Source organism: Herpailurus yagouaroundi, unplaced genomic scaffold (assembly GCF_014898765.1).
Source record: "Herpailurus yagouaroundi ecotype Mexico unplaced genomic scaffold, PumYag 206, whole genome shotgun sequence".
NCBI classification, from domain to species: Eukaryota; Metazoa; Chordata; class Mammalia; order Carnivora; family Felidae; genus Herpailurus; species Herpailurus yagouaroundi.
In genome coordinates, this window is record NW_024412437.1 from 5,302,458 (window position 1) to 5,315,771 (window position 13,314).

Here is a 13,314-nt window from a genome sequence, read left to right on the forward strand (position 1 = left end):
ATCCATTTTGAGTTTATTTTTGTGAATGGTGTGAGAAAGTGGTCTAGTTTCAATCTTCTGCATGTTGCTGTCCAGTTCTCCCAGCACCATTTGTTAAAGAGACTGTCTTTTTTCCATTGGATGTTCTTTCCTGCTTTGTCAAAGATGAGTTGGCCATACATTTGTGGGTCTAGTTCTGGGGTTTCTATTCTATTCCATTGGTCTATGTGTCTGTTTTTGTGCCAATACCATGCTGTCTTGATGATTACAGCTTTGTAGTAGAGGCTAAAGTCTGGGATTGTGATGCCTCTACTTTGGTCTTCTTCTTCAAAATTACTTTGGCTATTCGGGGCCACATGCTTCCAAAATTCCATATGAATTTTAGGATTGCTTGTTCTAGTTTCGAGAAGAATGCTGGTGCAATTTTGGTTGGGATTGCATTGAATGTGTAGATAGCTTTGGGTAGTATTGACATTTTGACAATATTTATTCTTCCAATCCATGAGCACGGAATGTTTTTCCATTTCTTTATATCTTCTTCAATTTCCTTCATAAGCTTTCTATAGTTTTCAGCATACAGATCTTTTACATCTTTGGTTAGATTTATCCCCAGGTATTTTATGCTTCTTGGTGCAATTGTGAATGGGATCAGTTTCTTTATTTGTCTTTCTGTTGCTTATTAGTGTATAAGAATTCAACTGATTTCTGTACATTGATTTTGTATCCTGCAACTTTGCCAAATTCGTGTATCAGTTCTAGCAGACTTTTGGTGGAGTCTATTGGATTTTCCATGTATAATATCATGTCATCTGCAAAAAGCAAAAGCTTAACTTCATCTTTGCCAATTTTGATGCCTTTGATTTCCTTTTGTTGTCTGATTGCTGATGCTAGCAATTCCAACACTATGTTAAACAACAGCAGTGAGAGTGGACATCCCTGTCGTGTTCCTGATCTCAGGGAAAAAGCTCTCAGTTTTTCCCCATTGAGGGTCATGTTAGCTGTGGGCTTTTCATAAATGGCTTTTATGATCTTTAAGTATGTTCCTTCTATCCCGACTTTCTTGAGGGTTTTTATTAAAAAACGTTGTTGAATTTTGTCAAATGCCTTTTCTGCATCAATTGACAGGATCATATGGTTCTTATCTTTTCTTTTCTTAATGTGATGTATCACGTTGATTGATTTGCGAATGTTGAACCAGCCCTGCATCCCAGGAGTGAATCCCACTTGATCATGGTGAATAATTCCTTTTATATGCTGTTGAATTCGATTTGCTAGTATCTTATTGAGAATTTGTGCATCCATATTCATCAGGGATATTGGCCTGTAGTTCTCTTTTTTTACTGGGTCTCTGTCTGGTTTAGGAATCAAAGTAATACTGGCTTCATAGAATGAGTCTGGAAGTTTTCCTTCCCTTTCTATTTCTTGGAATAGTTTGAGAAGGATAGGTATTACCTCTGCTTTAAACGTCTGGTAGAACTCCCCTGGGAAGCCATCTGGTCCTGGACTCTAATTTATTGGGAGATTTTTGATAACTGATTCAATTTCTTCGCTGGTTATGGGTCTGTTCATGCTTTCTATTTCCTCCTGATTGAGTTTTAGAAGAGTGTGGGTATTTAGGAATTTGTCCATTTCTTCCAGGTTGTCCAGTTTGTTGGCATATAATTTTTCATAGTATTCCCTGGTAATTGCTTGTATCTCTGAGGGATTGGTTGTAATAATTCCATTTTCATTCATGATTTTATCTATTTGGGTCATCTCCCTTTTCTTTTTGAGAAGCCTGGCTAGAGGTTTATCAATTTTGTTTATTTTTTCAAAAAACCAACTCTTGGTTTCGTTGATCTGCTCTACAGTTTTTTTTAGATTCTATATTGTTTATTTCTGCTCTGATCTTTATTACTTCTCTTCTTCTGCTGGGATTAGGCTGTCTTTGCTGTTCTGCTTCTATTTCCTTTAGGTGTGCTGTTAGATTTTGTATTTGGGATTTTTCTTCTTTCTTGAGATAGGTCTGGATTGCAATGTATTTTCCTCTCAGGACTGCCTTCGCTGCATCCCAAAGCGTTTGGATTGTTGTATTTTCATTTTCGTTTGTTTCCATATATTTTTTAATTTCTTCTCTAATTGCCTGGTTGACCCACTCATTCTTTAGTAGGGTGTTCTTTAACCTCCATGCTTTTGGAGGTTTTCCAGACTTTTTCCTGTGGTTGATTTCAAGCTTCATAGCATTGTGGTCTGAAAGTATGCATGGTATGATCTCAATTCTTGTATACTTATGAAGAGCTGTTTTGTGACCCAGTATGTGATCTATCTTGGAGAATGTTCCATGTGCACTCGAGAAGAAAGTATATTCTGTTGCTTTGGGATGCAGAGCTCTAAATATATCTGTCAAGTCCATCTGATCTAATGTATCATTCAGGACCCTTGTTTCTTTATTGACCGTGTGTCTAGATGATCTACCCATTTCTGTAAGTGGAGTGTTAAAGTCCCCTGCAATTACCACATTCTTATCAATAAGGTTGCTTATGCTTGTGAGTAATTGTTTTACATATTTGGGGGCTCCTGTATTTGGCGCACAGACATTTATAATTGTTAGCTCTTCCTGATGGATAGACCCTGTGATTATTATATAATGCCCTTCTTCATCTCTTGTTACAGCCTTTAATTTAAAGTCTAGTTTGTCTGATATAAGTATGGCTACTCCAGCTTTCTTTTGACTTCCAGTGGCATGATAAATAGTTCTCCATCCCCTCACTCTCAATCTGAAGGTGTCCTCAGGTCTAAAATGAGTCTCTTGTAGACAGCAAATAGATGGGTCTTGTTTTTTAATCCATTCTGATACCCTATGTCTTTTGGTTGGCGCATTTAGTCCATTTACATTCAGTGTTATTATAGAAAGATATGGGTTTAGAGTCATTGTGATGTCTGTAGGTTTCATGCTTGTAGCGATGTCTCTGGTACTTTGTCTCACAGGATCCCCCTTAGGATCTCTTGTAGGGCTGGTTTAGTGGTGATGAATTCCTTCAGTTTTTTTTGTTTGGGAAGACCTTTATCTCTCCTTCTATTCTAAGTGACAGACTTGCTGGATAAAGGATTCTCGGCTGCGTATTTTTTCTGTTCATCACATTGACGATCTCCTGCCATTCCTTTCTGGCCTGCCAAGTTTCAGTAGAGAGATTGGTCACGATTCTTATAGGTCTCCCTTTATATGTTAGAGCACGTTTATCCCTAGCTGCTTTCAGAATTTTCTCTTTATCCTTGTATTTTGCCAGTTTCACTATGATATGTCGTGCAGAAGATCAATTCAAGTTATGTCTGAAGGGAGTTCTCTGTGCCTCTTGGATTTCAATGCCTTTTCCTTCCCCAGATCAGGGAAGTTCTCAGCTCTTATTTCTTCAAGTACACCTTCAGCACCTTTCCCTCTCTCTTCCTCCTCTGGAATACCAATTATGCGTAGATTATTTCTCTTTAGTGCATCACTTAGTTCTCTAATTTTCCCCTCATACTCCTGGATTTTTTTATCTCTCTTTTTCTCAGCTTCTTCTTTTTCTATAATTTTATCTTCTAGTTCACCTATTCTCTCCTCTGCCTCTTCAATCCGAGCCGTGGTTGTCTCCATTTTATTTTGCAGCTCATTAATAGCATTTTTTTAGCTCCTCCTGGCTGTTCCTTAGTCCCTTGATCTCTGTAGCAATAGATTCTCTGCTGTCCTTTACACTGTTTTCAAGCCCAGCGATTAATTTTATGACTATTATTCTAAATTCACTTTCTGTTATATTGTTTAAATTGTTTTTGATCAGTTCGTTAGCTTTCGTTATTTCCTGGAGGTTTTTTTGAGGGGAATTCTTCTGTTTCATCTTTTGGATAGTCCCTGGAGTGGTGCGGAACTGCCGGGCACTTCCCCTGTGCTGTCTTGAATAACTTGCGTTGGTGGGCGGGGTCGCAGTCAGATCTGATGTCTGTCCCCAACCCACCGCTGGGGCCACAGTCACATTGGTGTGTGCCTTCTCTTCCCCTCTCCTAGGGGCGGGATTCACTGTGGGGTGGCGTGGCCCATCTGGGCTACCTTCACACTGCCAGGCTTGTGGTGCTGGGGATCTGGCGTATTAGCTGGAGTGGATGGGCAAGATGTACGGGGGTGGGAGGGGCAGGCTCAGCTTGCTTTTCCTTCGGAGAACCACTTCGGGAGGGGCCCTCTGGCACCAGGAGGGAGTCAGACTCGCCGCCGGAGGGATGGATCCGCAGAAGCACAGCGTTGGGTGTTTGCCCCGTGCGAGCAAGTTGCCTGGCAAGAAATGGTTTCCTTTGGGATCTTGGCTGGGGGATGGGCGAGGGAGATAGCGCTGGCGAGCGCCTTTGTTTCCCACCAAGCTGCGCTCTGTCGTCCAAGGCTCAACAACTCTCCCTCCCGTTGTCCTCCAGCCCTCCCGTTCTCCGAGCAGAGCTGTTAGCTTATAAGTTTCCAGATGTTAAGTCCCACTCACTGTCAGAACACACTCCATCCGGCCCCTCCGCTTTTGCCAGCCAGACTCGGGGGCTCTGCTTGGCCAGTGGGCCGCCCCTCCACCCCGGCTCCCTCCCGCCCGTCCATGGAGCGCGCACCGCCTCTCCGCCCTTCCTACCCTCTTCGTGGGCCTCTCGTCTGCGCTTGGCTCCGGAGACTCCGTTCTGCTAGTCTTCTGGTGGTTTTCTGGGTTATTTAGGCAGGTGTAGGTGGAATCCAAGTGAGCCGCAGGACGCCGTGAGCCCAGCATCCTCCTACGCCGCCATCTTCCCCCCGTCTTGTTTGATCTTTTCAAAAAGAACAGCTTTAGTTTTAATGATGGAAACTGTTATTTTATTTTCACTCATTGTTTTTACTTTCATCATTATCTCCTCTACTTTATTATGAAATGTCTTAAACATATAGGATAACACAGCAGAATGTAACAAAATCCCAGATACATATATATGTTCCTCAAACTTAAAAAGTTAGTATTTTGTCACATTTGGTTTACTTGATTGATTGATTGTTTTTTAAGTTTATTTATTTATTTTTGAGGGGGGAGGAGCAGAGAGAGATGGAGAGAGAGAGAATCGATCCCAAGCAGGCTCCACGCTGTCAGTACAGAGTCCAACAAGGGGCCGATTCCACGAACTGTGAAATCACGACCAGAGCCAAAATCAAGAGGCAGACACTTAACTGACTAAGCCATCCAGGCGCTCCTATTTATTTATTTTTTAAAACAAAATAAAAAATAAAACTGTTTAAGTTAAAGAAAAAAAATTACATGTACATTTAAAGTATCCTTTGTAAAAAAAAAAAAAAGTAAACTCCCTAATCTTAATCTGTTCCTTCAGCCCAGCACATCTTTTCCCACTCATTTTTGCTTTATGACTTATATATGAATTTCTAAACAGAATATGCCATTATTTTATGGGTTTTTAAATTACAAAAATAATATAATGCTGTATACGTCATTCTGCAACTTGCCTTTTTACTTGATTTTACTTTTATTTTATATATCCATGTTGATCCATGATGATCTAATTTTTTAAATTAAAAAAATGAATAAAATACAATAATTTAAAACTTACCTAGTGGGGCACCTGGGTGGCTCAGCTGGTTAAGTATCCGACTCTTGATTTCAGCTCAGATCATGATCTCACGGTTTGTGAGTTCAAAGCCCCACATCAGGTTCTGTGCTGACAGCATAGAGCCTGCTTGGGGTTCTGTCTCTCTCTCTCTCTCTCTCTGCCCCTCCTACTCATGCTTGTGCGCTCTCTCTTTCTCACTGTCTCACTCTTAAAAATAAACAAACATTAAAAATTTTTTTCAAATAAAACTTACCTATCGTTGGTCATTGAGGCTGCATAGTTTTTCATTCTTATAAACAGGCTGTTGTGACTTCCTGGCACCTGCCTCCTTGTGTGATGGTCAACAGAGTACAGAGAGCACATCCCAGAGAGTGCATTAATGTGAAGTAAGAAAATATTAGAACTTGTTTGCATTTATTTTTCACCAAAAATATTGAGTTACTAATATTTGATATATGGATTGAAAATGGTGCTTTTAATCAGTATAGCTGTAAATCGGAAATGTCTCGTGGAGCCTACATGAAGTTTCTGAAATATGAGGGGAAGCCCTACAAGGCTGAGGTGTTGATGGTGACCCATTTATCTATTCATTTCTCAGCATTTGAATCACATAAGGTTGGGCGATTACATAGCTTTACACATTATACTATCTCCGTTTAGCCTCAACATGACTTAAAAGGATTTCTGCAAAAACAAAACAAAAAGCCATAAAACGTGTATTGCAAAATTTTTTAATAATGCAGAAACAGGTGAAAAATAGGAACATTGCACTTCAAGTATGAGTTTCTTAGATACCACATTACAAGGTAAAAAGTGTGACCACATATTCGTAATTGACAAGAACGATTTCATCTTTATCTAAACCTATGGAGTTTGTAGTTTATTGTTGTGAACATTTTAATAATATTAACCCAATAAAACATGTACACAGTGTTGATAGTTTAAAAAATTAAATTTACAGAGTGCCTGGGTGGCTCCGCCGGTTAAGCATCTGCCTTCAGCTCAGGTCATCATCTCACAGTTTGTGAGTTCGAGCCTCACATCGGGCTCTCTGCTGTCAGCACAGAGCCTGCTTCAGATGCTCTTTCCCTGCTCTCTCTGCCCCTGCCCTACTCACTCTCTCTCTCTCTCTTAAAAATAAACTTAGGGGTGCCTGGGTGGCGCAGTCGGTTAAGCGTCCGACTTCAGCCAGGTCACGATCTCGCGGTCCGGGAGTTCGAGCCCCGCGTCAGGCTCTGGGCTGATGGCTCAGAGCCTGGAGCCTGTTTCCGATTCTGTGTCTCCCTCTCTCTCTGCCCCTCCCCCGTTCATGCTCTGTCTCTCTCTGTCCCAAAAATAAATAAACGTTGAAAAAAAAAAAAAACTTAAAACGTTTTTTTAAAAGGCTTTAAAAAATTAAATTGAAACACATACATTAAGAGCGCATGATACAAAGTCATTTTACTAATAGAGTATAAGGTCCTGAGGGCACCTGGCTGTTTCAGCTGGTACAGCATCAGACTCTTGATCCGAGGATTGTGAGTTCAAGCCCCACATTGGGCATGGGCCTACTTAAGAAAAAAAAAGAAGTAAAATCTCAGATGTAGGAACACTGCTCTGGATGTGGGATTTCTTGGTCATGACGTGTGTACAGCTTTATCTTTATTAATATCATCAACCTGACATCCAAAAGGTTTTAAATACAGCTTTTAACCGACACCATATGAAAGTTCCCATTTCCCTAACTCCTCGAACACCTTCCACTAGATGAATTATTAAAATTTTGAAAAATCGTATGTGAAATAATTGTTGGTTTGCAAACTCGGGAGCTTCCCAGGTGAAATTTGAAACTGGTGTGGTAGACAGAAGGAAGGCAAGGAGAGACTGAAGACAGAGGCAGGCCACTCCAGATGGGCAGGAGGCAGTATTAAGAAGAGAGCTTACTTACCAGGCTTGTTCTGGGCGCCTCAAGACCAGATCTCTGAACCCGCTACCAGAATCTTGAACGTTCATATAGAGGCCTTAACGAGGTTCTGACGTGGACACCCTCCAGAGGGTCTCAACATATAGCTTTCTCAAGGCTGCATCCTTGAAGACTGCTCGGGCAGGGGGGCAGCTGATGGAACATACAAAGTTTGGGGAGGAACATACAAAGGACAGAGGAGGGTGTGCAGAGCCTCTGATTGCCTGAGGCCAGCCAGCAGGTCAACTGGTCATCACATCCTTCCGATGACCTCCTCCACCAAGAATATCTGATTTTTGCATTTGTAGCTTAATTTTAAAAGAACTTCTTCATCATGTTGAATTCCCCCCCTCCCCAACATGATGAAACTGTTTATCTGGGTCCCTTCTACATCCTTCAGTAAAATGTGTATGTTTTACCTTAAAGGTCTTTTCATGTCTTTTGTAAAATTTTTTATTTTTTGGCCATAGCATAGAATTTCCATTACTAACTTAATAGGATCTATTTTTAAATATATTTTCTACTTAATTGTTGCTTGTGTATAGAAGCACTATACTTTTTTTTTTTAATTTTTTTTTCAACGTTTTTTATTTATTTTTGGGACAGAGAGAGACAGAGCATGAATGGGGGAGGGGCAGAGAGAGAGGGAGACACAGAATCGGAAACAGGCTCCAGGCTCTGAGCCATCAGCCCAGAGCCCGACGCGGGGCTCAAACTCACGGAGCGTGAGATCGTGACCTGGCTGAAGTCGGACGCTCAACCGACTGCGCCACCCAGGTGCCCCAATAAATTTTTTATGTTAATTTGAACTTCACTGAACTATTATTTATTCTAACTATAAATTTAAAAAAATTTTCTAAACAACACATTTATCTGCTACTAATGAGTTTTACAATATCGGTTTTGTAACCATCTTTACAACTCTCTGAAGTTGAATTCCTGGCATAAAACCCACTTGTTTCTAACATAAGCTCATCCTCTGACTGTTCTCTTTTATAGCACCCTGCTTCTTTTTCTGGTGCTGAATTAAGTCTTGTAGCTTGTATTTCCTTCTACAGTCTCCCTTTCCTCCAAATTGCCTTTTGTCCTGTTTGTTTGGCCGTTAATTTTAAAAGCACACAGCTAAGCTACACTCAGACTCCTGGCCTACAGACACTGTGAGTCGTTGAATGTATGACATTTTAAGATGCTAAGTTTTGGGGTGATTTGTTACACGGCAATAGATAACCAATACAACCCATCTATTTCTCTGTTATCTTCTAATATACTAGAATCCCTTTTAAGTCAAGACTTTATTGTTTACCTTGGATCCACACTCCTAACCTAGTGTTTGGGCCAACGCAGGAATTTAAAAAGAAATGAAGATGTTGACTTTAATCACTGACCACTAAGTGTGTGGCTGAATATCAGGGCAGTCCAGGGGCATTCTGCTATGTAGCAGCCTCCTTCTCCCAACACAACACACGTCTCAGAATGTAGAACTCCTTTGCCACAAGAAGTCAATCTTTTAATGATGCACTCTTCACCGATTTGTCTTTTCTAGTGTAAATGACTAAATAGCTTTAGAGTGGAAATCAGGTAGGGTTAATTTTCAGAAGCCCCTCAGGGAAAGGTGCCCAACCCTCCAAAGTCTGTTCCTGAACTGCCTCCTTCCTTAGACCACTCACAACTTTTGTGCAGACCCCTCAGGCTTCACTGAGTTCAGGATCTTCTCAAATCAGGTGATTCTGATACCCATTTAAGTTTGAAAAACCACTGTTTAGCTAAGGCAAAATCCCATGTCTCGATGCTTTTTTCACAACTGACCACTTTTGACGGGTTATCCTCCAGTGACTTGGCAGGAAGACAAGACAAATAATAAACCTTCGGTCACTACCGGCCACCTTTGGCAACACACACCCTCACATGCGTGTGGGGGGGTGTGTGCACATCCAGAGAGATCTACCTATTACACGCATTGCCTTTACTTATTTTTGTTTATTTCTTTACTTTGAAAGAGAGAGAGAGTGGGCAAGCAGGGGAGGGACAGAGAGAGAGAGAGAGAGAGAGAGAGAGGAAGAGAATCCCAAGCAGGTTCCACACCCCGTGCTGAGCTAGATGCAGGGCTTGATCTCACGATCGTGAGACCGTGACCTGAGCCAAAATCAAGTGTCTGACACTTAACCAACTGAGCCATCCAGGTGTCCCTCTCAGACCTTGCTTTTAACCAGTGCATTCAATGTAAGTGCCTTAGAGCAGAAGCCAGATCCTACAAAAGGCTTAGCGCCATTCTCTCTGAAAGGAAGACATCAGGAACACAACTTCTGAAGTCACACGGCCCGGATTCAAATCCCATCTGTGCTACTTAGAAAGTCAGTGTTGTTGGGAAAATCATTTAACACCTCTGGCCTCAGATTCTCCAGCTATAAAGGGGAGGGTGAAAATAAAGATCCTTATTTCTTAGGGTTGCTGCAAGGATTAAATACAATATCCAATACCCGTGAGTACACACTCAAACTTGTGCAAGTGTCAGGATCACCTGGAGAGTTTGCTTAATTGCACAGATGGCTGGACCCCACTCTTGGAGTTTCTGATTCGGTAGATCCAGGATGACCTGAGAATTTGCACTGCCCAGCACACTCTGGCATGGCTGAGCAGAAAACCAGTGGTCTATACAAAGAATGCACAGAACGACCGAACAGTGCCCTGCACGGTAAGCCCACAATACATGTTAGCAATTAGTAATTCTAAAGCTTAGTTCTTAACCTATCAAGTCTCTTCTAACAGCAGGAGTTGTTTTGCTTTTTTTTTTAAGCTTATTTATTTATCCTGGGGGGGGGGGGGGAGAGAGAGAGAGAGAGAGAGAGAGAGAGAGAGAGAGAACATGAGTGGGGAGGGGTAGAGAGAGAGGGAGGGAGAGAATCCCAAGCAGGATCTGCCACCAGCACAGAGACTGATGTGGGGCTGGAACCCACGAACCGTGAGATCATGACCTGAGCCGAAATCAAGAGTCAGACGCTTAACCGACTGAGACACCCAGATGCCCTAGGAGTTGTTTGACTTTCAAAATTCTCCTATAAAATGACACTTTAGTTTTGACTCATGTTGATGCTTTCTCCCACCTGAGAATCATCATTGAAATTCTTAATTGTTTATATGAGGGGAAAAATAAGCTTAATTTTTTCAAATAGGTGACTATCGTGAATTTTACTATTTGAAACAAAATAAGAGGTAAAAATCAGATTAGAGGCTGGGTATCTTTATTAACAATGACACCCCCAAACACCTTTTCTGGCAGTTTCTTTTTACCATCTCTGCCCATCTCCCTCCCAATTATCCATAACATCTACTTCCAAGAGAAGAGAGAACATAGGATTCCTTGTCCACCTTCTGGAGAGTACCTGAAAAACTTCGTATTTTGTGGCTCCTTAAAAGGAACAAAAGGAGGGATTTTACAATCCAGCCTCAGTCTCTGTGTAGCACACACTTCCTGTCCTTTCTAACCTTGGCTGCTCTGCCTTCTTCCATTTGACGAATGGCTAGGACTGTCCTCGAGCTCACCTTTCACTTCTCGTTCTCTGTTCAGACATCTTGAGTCCTGCGGTCTCCTCACTATTTCCCAAAGGAACCAGCACAGGGATGACCACTGGCCTCAGTAGAGTTCAGCCTCAGACTTCCCAGTGCCTTGCTGGCTCCAACTTGGACTGTCCTTTGGCCATTGCACTGGGTCTGGGGAAACTCCCCTTCGGCACAGCCCCCTGCTGCCATCTGGCGGCCAGAGGGGTTCAGCAGTTCAGGATTTCGCAGCTTGTTTTGTGCTGCTCTCAGCAGGCACACCTGGCGGGATTAGAAACTGTGTTTCATGGCCTCTGGAGGGAGGGAGTGGATGGGGGTGGGGGTGGGGGACTGGACCTGAATCGTAAAGTTTGAGATAAAATGGTTTTGAATTAAAAAAACCCTCAGCATTGCCACATTTCCAACGCGAGATTCATTCTTCCCCAGCTCAGAGCTCTGCGTTTAAATTGTAAATTGTTACCTAAATTCACTTTCCGTTAGACTAAAATGACCAAGAAACTTTCGGTGGCTTTTTATACAACTCAGTTCTCATCTTTTTTCTCTCAGTGGTCTGCTGGATAGGCTTTTTATCTTCAACTGCACGAGGGTCAAGACCAGACCCTGGGTTTGCATCTTATATATACAACATATAACAATATATATGATTCTAATGGCCCTAAGTCAAATAGAACTTTAACAGTTCTAACCTTGTAGTTCAAAATGTAAGCAAAGCTATACTGACATGAGGATCTGCCATTCTGTCTTCATAGATTTCTATGTTCACCTAATATTCGTAATGTAGGCCTGAAAATAGGGATGGCCCCCGAAAATAAAGTCCTAAACTGGGAACTTATTAAGAAGTAGGCTAAGAATAGCAGATAAACACCTTAACACGTACTAAGAAAAATCACAAAATAATCAAAATCAAAGATTAACTCAAAATAGCACGGAGTGAAAACTTCATATATGCACAAAGACCTTAAGAGTAAGTCTGCAGATAGTGTATCAAATTCTGAATGCTTATTTCACTTTTTACTTATTTTTGAGAGAGAGTGCGAGTGAGCGAGGGGCAGAGAGAGAGGGAGAGTGAGAATCAACCCCGCCAACACCTTGAATGTGGACTTCTGGCCTCCAGAACTGTTGAGAATAAATTTCCGTTGTTTTAAACATCTCAATTTGTGGCACTTTGTCATGGTAGCCTTAGGAAACAAACACTACGCATCAGAATAGTTCTTATCCAAGCCAAGGAAATGTGTGAGTTATGCCAGCTCTCCTATTCCAATTACATATTCAGAGACTAGAGACATCAACACCAGACGGACCTACAGATTAGGAGACTATGAACTGGATCTAGGCCAGGATTTTATTGATTACTTGGCCCTTCAGTGCCTCCCAACTATGCCACAGGTGCCGTGATGCTTTGGGCCTCTGTGTCAACTTCTATCCTGTGGCCAATACACCTTAAAATATTTGAGCACTCCCCCTTTTCCAGTGTAGTTACCTGGATTAATGGCCACAGATCCCTCTGGAGATCTAGGGGGATAGATACCATGTACACTTGCCATGATATTGCCAGTAGTGTCGTGACTGCTGGCCGACCATCAGCTCCCAGGACAGCCTCCACTAACTTCAGAACAACGTTGGTGTGCCCCTCACCAGCACATTCCCTGTTGCTTTCAGTTTCATCCTCTACCATGTTTTTCAGTCTCGTAAACCTACTCAAGCATGCCCAGTTTTCTGAATCTTTTCACTCCTTTTTCATCACGTCCCATAGCTTCTTAACATTTATATGTGATATCGTATGGGCCACTGCTTTTTTTAACGTTTCTAGGAGCTATCTTAGCAGCATGTTCACCCCTCCTGGGGTTCTTGCCAGGGAGTCAAAAACGCTGCATGCCCCAACAGTGCTCCCAAGTAGTCTTTCTTATCTAACTTTACGTTCAGCACCACTCCATCAAGTATCCTCAGAATCCAATCCAATGTACGCTCTCTCCTAGCTCCTGTGGGTGTATGTGGCCAAGTACTATGGCTCCCGCGTGGCACTGCCCCTTTCTCCTCTCAGCAAGCCCAGCACAATCTGGCCAAGTAATTTTATGACTTAACCTTGTCGGTTGTAGTCAACAAAAAGAAAATATCAACTACATAATAATTACACAGGAAGAATAGTTTGGTGAAAAAACATTACTAGCCAATACATAAACAAGAGAATTAGCATTCAGTATCTTCTCTTACAACTATGTGAAAGACTTCATATTAATAGGTAAGAATTGGATAAACGGATCCAAAAT